This window comes from Pithys albifrons, chromosome 3, assembly GCF_047495875.1.
Source record: "Pithys albifrons albifrons isolate INPA30051 chromosome 3, PitAlb_v1, whole genome shotgun sequence".
NCBI classification, from domain to species: Eukaryota; Metazoa; Chordata; class Aves; order Passeriformes; family Thamnophilidae; genus Pithys; species Pithys albifrons.
Genome location: NC_092460.1, coordinates 9,781,998 through 9,791,227, shown reverse-complemented (window position 1 = coordinate 9,791,227; position 9,230 = coordinate 9,781,998).

Here is a 9,230-nt window from a genome sequence, read left to right as displayed (position 1 = left end):
GCCTGGTGATGAGCTGTGCAATGTGGTTAGTGCTCCCTCTCATCCCTGTCCTATCAGGCTCTGAAAAGCATATAATTCTTGAAGACCAAATCAGGGACTAGTAATGCCCAGGATTCAGCTGCTTGCTCAGTGCCCAGGACTTCCCAGCAGCACTTGCTCTGAAAGACTGAAATATTTCCTACCCTCTCTAATACTTTTGTTGTTCCTAGTAACTATACACTCTATTCCTTCTGCCAAACTCTCTCTTTTAATATATTTAAAAAACCCCAAACATTTCAGATCTCTTTTCCAATTTGACTTATCCTAATTATGTTTCTCCCCACTCCACGGTTTTTGCAGGGCTTTGCATTTTGCATGATAACATTCAGTTGTTTAACATGCTCGATTTCACTTGGTGCTTTTAGCTCAGTAAAATATGGCAGGAGACAATCAGGGGTGAGGGGCTGCTTTCCAACAGCAGTGGCAGGAGAAGAGCTTTGTAAAGGCTCATCAAACACATTCGCTTGCTTGTTCTAAAACTGAAGCCAAGGCATCCTGAAAATGTTTTAAGTTCTGCTTATGTCTTTAAAGATTCTGCCATACAGAATTGGCCATTTCTTTGCCCCTGGTATATGCATTTTCAGAAAGAGAGAGGGATTTTAACACAGGTACAGTTTCATGCACCCTGAGGACTCTTTCTGCTTTCAGAAGCCCAGATTTGCATTCAGATGTTATTTTCTGATTGCCCAGGTTGTTGTGGGAATTCAGGGAGTGCATTGGCAGTATAAGGACACACAGTAAGAGCTGGTACACTGGGTACCAGCCAAGGATACCACTAATATTTGCCTTCATGCTGCTTGTGCTCATAGCATCTGGTTTTGCTATATCAAAATCAGTGTAGAGTTCCACAAGACTCTTGTGCTGTACATCTCCTGGCCCATTCTGTTTCAATGTGAATGATTTTTTCAGCAGTGATTCAAGGTGCCTGGAAGTATTCCAGAACAAATTAATGATAGGTAAATTTTCTGTGCTTGCATTTCTCTGCCCATTGTGTGCAAGTGGCTTTTGTGCACATTCAGCATTACTATAGTGACAGAAAGGTCCTTGGAGTACTCCTGGCAAGTCAGTCTTGATCAAATTTGGCTAATTAACAGAAGCTGCCTGTGGGAGGCACACACAGTACAGATTCTCTAGTTTGGAAAGGACATTGCAAGGTATATCTTACAAATGGTGAGTAATGCGAAGAGGGTGCATTTACTCGTATTTCTCACAGGACAAGACATACAGTGTGATCAGTGAGGACATCAAGCATTATTTAGAAGTACATTTTATATCTTGTGTACAATTAAGCTATATAGGTTACTGCAACTGAATGTAATAAAAAATAATTATAGAAGAGCAGCTTAAGAACTAGTGAAAACTGATAGGGCTGCAAAGCCTTGGCACAAGATGTTCCTGAATTGCTGGTTGATGGGAGCTGGGAGAGTGTATTAGGGAAGGCATAAGGAGTGTTTTATTTCTTGTGTTCTTCCTATAAGCATCTGCTGCTGGACACTCTTGGGCAGAGAAATAGACATCTCCAGTTTGACCTCTGACAGTTTGACTGGTGTTCTTTTTATGAAATAGTGGGCAAACCCTGACTAGTTCTGTGGGGTCTGCATGGAGGAGGATTGCCTTGGCCCTGTACCTTCCCAATAACAATGTACACTAGGACATAGCACTGCTTACAGTTTTGCACATGCCTAATTGGCCTTTAATGGTTCAGTTTTCCATTTTTACATTGTTCTTACTATATGCTCCCTCTTAGGTAAGAGGAATCCTATAACAACAACCTGTTTGTGCAGGTGAGAGACCAGCATTGTGCAAAGCCTCAGCAAAGTGGTTTCCACCACTATGAAGTCCACAGGATGACAGAGAAGCTGAGGCTGAAAGTCATCTCTGGAGATGGTCCAGTCCCGCCCTCCTGCTTAGAGCAGGGCCCACTAGAGTAGGTTGTCCAGGACTGTGTCCAATTGTGTTTTCAATATCTCCAAGGACAGAAACTCCACAGCCTCTTAGGGCAGCCTGCTCTGGTGTGCAATCAACTTCACAGAAAACCAGTTCCCTCTTATATCTAAGTAGATTTTAATGTATTTCAGGTCACTGGATGCCACAGAGAAGAGTCTGGGCTCTATCTCCTTCTAAACTTCCTCCCATCGGGTATCTATACACATTGATAAGACCCTCATGGAGTCTCCTCCAGGCTGAACAATTCCATCTCTCTTGGTCTCCTCATTTTGCAAATGTTCCAGTCCCTTCCTCATCTCTGTGGTGTTTCACTGGGCTGCTCCAGTATGACTCTTATGTACTGGGAAGCCCAGGGGACCAGAACTGGACTCAGCACTCCAGGTGTGCCCTCCCCAGTGCTGAGTGCAGGGAAGGACCATCTACCCTGGCCTGCTGGCAATGCTCTTCCTAAAGCACTTCCTTTGCAGGCTGGTGGCCTTCTTTGGCACAAGGGCATGTTCGTGGCCCATGTTCCTCACAATATCCTGCTTCCAACCACAGTGTGTGACCACACTGCTGGCTTGTACAGGCCATGGACTGAAATGCCTGCAGAGTCAGTGGTTTGAGGCCACGTACGTTGTGGTGCTGTGCTGGTGCAATGACACATGCCCTGCACCAAAGGGCTTCGACAGCACTGCCCAACTGTCCTGGCTGAAAACAGATCCGGCTGCCCTGGCAGCTGCGTCCTGGGCACTTCTGCTCCTGACACAGAGGATAGCAGGCAGATGCCTGCCTTGCAGCCGGGGACTTCCCAGGAGGGTGGGTGTAGGGATTGCTGGGATTCCTGCCTCTTCTCTGCTCTCCAGGATGCCTGTGGGGTGATTGATTCACGGGTGGCTGTGCTCATTCACAGCATCGGGCTCATCGCCTGCACCACAGCTCCAGGCGTGGCTCTCTCTGACCCCATTTTACACCACACTTTGTGTTTTTGTCGGCACACCCTGCCCTGAGAAAGCTGCCCAGCGAAGGGGAGGAATGGGCTGCCTGGTGCTGGACACTTGAAATAGAAAACTATTTATAAATTAGGGAGATTTGTGTATAAAACTGAGGACATTTTCCATTACCTCAATCTGTTAGAATAGTTCTGCAAGTGTATCTCAAACCCGGTAAAAATGTAAACGTTAAGTAGACATTGGACAGGATTTTTGCTAACATCTGTCTTTGAATTCAGATGCTTTAGTTGAAGCTCGGTTCAGTTAAATAGTTTATGGTGCACAGGTTCTCCCTAGGCTTACTAGAGGCCTGGCCATAAAGATCAGTATCAAAGTTACAGCAATAGACCACAGATAAGCTTCACTTCCCTTTGCAGGTGACAGTTTGAGTGTCGATTTGCTGAAGGACACGACACTGTTGCTAACCCTTGGCACGGAGAGTGGAAGCCTGGGATGTTTATCAGTGCAATGAGCTGACTTCTCTTCACTGGGGACCTGAGCTGCGGCTTCTCCCCCAGCACTGCTGCTGTGCGGGGTCTGAGAGGAGTTGCACACAAGCTCTGGATATCAAAGCAAATGTTGACCTGCCTGGGTATGGATTTCCCAAGGCTGAAAGCATATCCCAGCAGCAACATTTCTCCTTGGTACTATTTCCTAATACTGTTTCCTAATAGTTATTTATTACTGTCAGCTGCTGGGTCCTTCCTCTCACCACTCATGCCATCAAAATATTCTAAACTGTGATTTAGCCTTGAATGCTTGTCCCGGCAGACCAAAGGCAGGGAAACCAATTCTCTGTCTTTTCACATCTTTAATCCCCACGATTTCAGCAGAACCAGCCGAAATGCTAAAAAGGTGTAAAATTACAGCGAGTCCTCCTCCTCCTCCTCCTGGGGCTAAGCCCATGTGATTCAGGAAAGCTCCTGACTGCCTGCACAGACAAATCCTAAAAAAATACTTCCCTCTGAAACATAATCCTGCCGCTCATCCCCCGCCCCTCCCTGCCCCTCACCCTTGACTCCCTATCACTCACTGCCAGGCAATTATTTGCTCCGTTTACTGCCTCCTGGCCGGAGCCAAAGTTCAGGATCTGGCAGTCGATGGCAGGAGATCACTCGGCGGAGGGAACTCTCTGTTCTCCCAGCCCGACCACCCGTTTCCCATGGGAGCGGGCGCGCTCCTTGCCGGGCACGGCCGGTCCCTGCGGGTGGGATCGCGGCTCCGGCAGCAGCTCCGCCTGGAGACGGGCAGGGGCCGGAGCAGGGGCTCCTGCTTTGCCAGCACCCAGCAACGGGCCGGCATCTGGCGCTGCTGAGACAGGGAATGTGTGTGGGCAGAGAGCCCTGCGCACCTCCCTCATGCCTGTCCTTCCCCACGGCCCCGTCGGCTCCAGGTGGAGGCAGCTGGGCTGTCCCAGACCCCTGCCCACTCTCCATGCAGCGAAAGCTCCATCGGGCCTGCCAAATTCAGTTTTCCCTGGGCGGGGGAGGTGTCTGGGGTGGGTCTGTGTCTGCCAGAGGATCATGGATGAGGCACAGTGACACAGAGCCGGTGTGAAATGTCTGATGAGCAATCCCTCTTGACGTGAATGGGTTCTTTTATGACATTGCCTTATGACAATTTGTTGGGGTTTCCCCCTTCTTTTCCCCATGGGTACAGCTCAGGGGATGAAGCAACCACACACCATTTCCCCCCAAAGCACAGATTGTTCCTGGCTTTTCTCTCTCAGTAATACTCACAAATCACAATGTACAGCTGTCCTGCTCACCATTGTGGGCATGTTCAGAGGCGCCAGAGCTGCTTGCTGGTTTGTGAGAGCTGCCCTTCCCAGGACAGCAGCGCTTCCCGAAGATGGGTCTGTCCTGACCTCTCCTCCTGCTTCATGCTGTGCTCCCACTCCAGGCAGAGGGGCAGATGGAGAAGGTCTGCAGGGAAATGTCCCAAAGGGAACTGGATTGTGAAGCACAACTCCTCTGCCTCACTCCCTCAGTAACCAGAATTTATTACAGTGAAGGTTACTCTCTCTGGGAAAGATAAAAGAAGGATGTGTCACTAGGAATGGCCTTTGGGCCTCAGATCATGGATCTCTCAGCCCAAAGCTCTGCTCCCAATGAGAACAGGGGCCACAAAGCACTCAGCTGAGTCTTCCCAGGGTGCCACCACCAGTTCTGCCATCCAAAGCCACACAATGTGTTTACTAGGCTGGAGACTGTATCCACAGCCAGAGCTCTAGACTTGGTTTTCCATACATCACCTTCCAGACACCTTCCTGGGTTTGGCCTCTGTGGTATCCAATGGCACTGTTTAATTATTCACTGCTTTGTTTCAGATTGGCTGATTGATGGTTCCACTAGTGTCACTTAAATCTTGTCTTATGCAAAATAACAGCAAATTGTTGCTCTTCAACTTTCCTGAAACAATTTGTAACTTTCTGGGTCCTTCTCCTTTGGGTCCTTTTCCAAGCTGATGTCTTGTTTAATCTCTGCTTGTACAAAGTCACGATCCTTCTTTCCCCGTTTTGTACTTTTCCCAGTTCCATATGCCATTTCTATCAGCCATATTGACATTTTCTATTTTGTTCTCTATTATTTTGCTCTGAGTACTGGCACAGCTGATTAATAAAATGAGTATTGATTAGTCAATATGCTTAAAAGTTTCTTTATTGAGTAGCTGGCTGATAATCTGTCTTCTATAGGTTCTTCCATAATTAAATTTGAATGATCTGGAAAAAACCCCCAACTTTTATTATATTCACAGATCATTCTTTGCTGCAGGTGGTGTACACATTGGGAAAGGATGGGGGGTTTAATTTAATCCATGTAGCCTAGCAACATTTACACCGTGAATAAACAAGTACTGTTTTTCTAAACAAAAGACCACAAGGCCCTTTCTCCATCCTGACTCTGTTGGTAATGATGGCAAATCTGACAGTGCCCAGCCTGCTGCACTTAGGTTGTCATCTTGCTTTGTGTCCCTTTTATTCAAACTTCAGCTGACCTGCTAAAGCTTTTCTTGGAAAAATGTTAAGATCTGGAAGTGAGGTGTCCATGGAAGAGGCTCATGTTGATTTCCTGTCTATTTTTCTGGCTAGCAGAGTTGCTTATCACGTTGGCTCTTCTACACTCCTTGAAAATTAATTGCTAGGAACCCTGAAATCTGTTAAATGTTTGCCCACAAGTATTGCCTGAAGGAAGATCTTTGGCAACTGTGACATTTCTGAAATTTGCTACAATTCAGCATTGAAGGGGAGGATGTTTCTGATATCACTGGTTTCCTGGGATGTATGTGTTCTGGAATGGCTAACTGTGCTGCCAACCTCACCTGGGGGACCTGGTGATGAAAATGGGAAATCCAGCTTTGTTATGTACATAGGGGCTTACAGTGGGGCATGAAGAATAATTCTGAGATTCATAAACTCTTAGATCCAAGGAACATATGGCCAAAGTGCCATCACCCACTCATGTGGGCAGAGATGTGACCCCCTCAGTATTCAGGAGCTCAGGCGAACACGGCACATGTTAAGACACCATAAATGGCTACAAATGAAAAGGCCAGGTGACATATTTTTGGGAAAAACCCCTCATTTCCACATGTAAGCTGTTACACGTAACAGGCAAATTCAAGTGCCTCTCAAAATTTCAAATACTTGTGCTCTTGCAAGGTTCTACATTCTGCTTTTTCTTATTTTTCTTTGTGATTTCTAATTTTGCTATTCTTTATACATGTAATTAGTGTAACAGTTGATAAATTGTTACATGTCTTCTTTGTTTACTTCAGAATATCTCAAGCATAAAAGCCTTTTTAAGTAAGTAAGCAGCACTAGGACACATTTTGCTACAATATGTAGGTACCTTACTGAAAACACTGGTGGTCCTGAATTCTTGTATATTAAAAATACTGATCCTTACCATTTGATTTTCATTTTCATAAGATATTAGCTTTTCCTCTCATATGCCATGACTTTCAACTTATTCTAAATGTACTGTTTTTAAAAAATTTCTAATATTGAGAATTTATTTACTATTTAACATTTGACTTATTCTTGACGACTCTTTTTTTTTTTTCTAGGACATTCTTTGCCCTAAATATTGCTTAAGCAACTTATTTTCATTCATTCATTCATTCATTCATTCATTCATTCATTCATTCATTCATAAATCAATCAATCAATCAATCAATCAATCAATAGGTTTCCATTTACTGAAAGCATGGAACAGGCAACCTTAATGTCTCTAACTTCTCCCAGTGACTGGAGTCACTGTTCCAAAAGAGTGTTCCCTGAGACGTTACCTGGTGGACAAATACTTCTAAGGTTTGGTCATGATTTTCCTTCTGTTCCAGTAGTTTTTGCCTAATCCTTTTCAGTATGAATTTAGAGATGGACAAGAAATCTGTTATTCTATAGATGTCAGAGGTAAAGTAGAATCTCATTTCCCTGAGGACAGTTTGCCTCAGCAGTCTGGGAGCCTGAATTGCTGATACAGTGAGTGCTTGCTGTCTCCTCTATTTTACCTTCTTTACTGGGTCTTTTCCAGTAAAAATATATACTGCTCAAAATTCCAGCAAAAACTTGACCTTTCCCAAAGTACTGGACTATTTTAAAGTGTATTTCAAACTATTTGCTTTTGACTGTGGGCAGAATCTGAATCTGGTGATAGGGATAACTGGGCAAGGAACTGAGTCCTTTAATATGAGATATAATCACTTCTTATTTTTATATACAGTCTGAAAGCCACAGGTAGAGTGCATGGCTTCCCTTTGCAGGAAACAGCAGCTGGAGCAGACCTTTACATGTCTGGCAAGTGATCAAATAATTTCCTGGATTAGGATAAGAGATTTTTAGTTTTGTCATTTTTGTCTTCATTGTTAATGTCTTTGATCTTCAAATATCCCAGTTTAAAGGGAACTAATAATGATTTAGGGGTTTGTTAAAGCTTCATGTGTGCTGCTTTGGATAGAGATAATCCCTGCAAGACAAGGGACTGCCCTGACCCCGGGGTGGGTGGCCAAGGAGGTCCCCAGCAGACAGGGAGCAGTGGGATGCTGAGCAGCAGAGCCTGGAGCAGCTCCCTCTGCATTCCTGCTGTGCCAGGCTGTGGTCCCCCTGCCTTCCAGCCAGCCCCTGACCACGGCCAGGCTCTTGGCTCATGTTTGGCTACCATTCCTGGCAGCTCCCAGCTCCTCTTCCCTGGGGGATATGCCGGCCCTCGATGCAGCTGGACACACTCCCACTGTGAGCACCCAGCACGGGCCTCTATTTCCATTTTATTTCATCCTTTACATTTTATTTAACCTCTTCTTTCCTGAGCTCATAATCTCTGTACTTTTCCACCATGGGAATAGGGTCTTCCCAGTTAAACTCCCCTCCCTGCAGCTTTCCTTCTAAGCACCAGCACTGTCACTGTGGAACCTTCAGACTCGCTAACTCTCAAGAAATCCCCTCATATAACCTTTTGCTTATTCCCCACATAGTCAAATCCTCTGTTTAGCTATACTTTTGCTACTGCAAGAACATTTTCTATTCTTTTGTCCCTTTTTCCCTTTCACTTTCTACCCCTATTGAGTTCCTCATTTGCCATGGTGTTTTTCCAGCAGCTAATTATTGACTTCTCCCTCTGGACTATTCTTTGTGTGTCTGAGACTTGGATTTTGATCCCAAGCAACTGGAATACATTTTCCCCTTGCATAAAGCCTCTCTGTAGGCAAAAACAATTTTGCAAATTGAAAGAAGATTTAAATCAGCAATTTTTCTGTAGCAGATTTCTTCCTTTTGAGCTCTGCTTTGATTTCCACTGCATTTCTTCTAAAGTTCGGCTGCAAGGTGTTGGGAGAATAGCAGCTTATTGCTTCTGCGATAAACTCTTATCTTTTTTATAATTTAATATCCCTGCCAGTGAATGGAAAATTTCCCTGTCAGTTTCTGTGCCGGTTACACAGCCTGGGAAGCAGCAATAACACTTATCCTGTCAGCTCCTTGGACTGCTCAGATTAAACAACTTTGCAATTAAAGTGTTTATGTATTTACAGCCTCCTCCCTCCTTCCTCATTTCAGGCAATTTCATCAATCAACTGTCTTCTCATTGACTGTTTTTTTGCAGCTCTCTGGCACTGCTGAGGCTCAGGATGTCTCTCCTTGGTCTGGTCGAACACCATCCCTCACTGTCAGTACCCTGAGCCTCCTCCCCACACAGCCCTTGTCCTGGGGTCAGGTGGGTCGACTCATCCTTCTCTGCCCCTTCCAGTCCTCGTCTTTGATGTTATGGTTTCATTTCA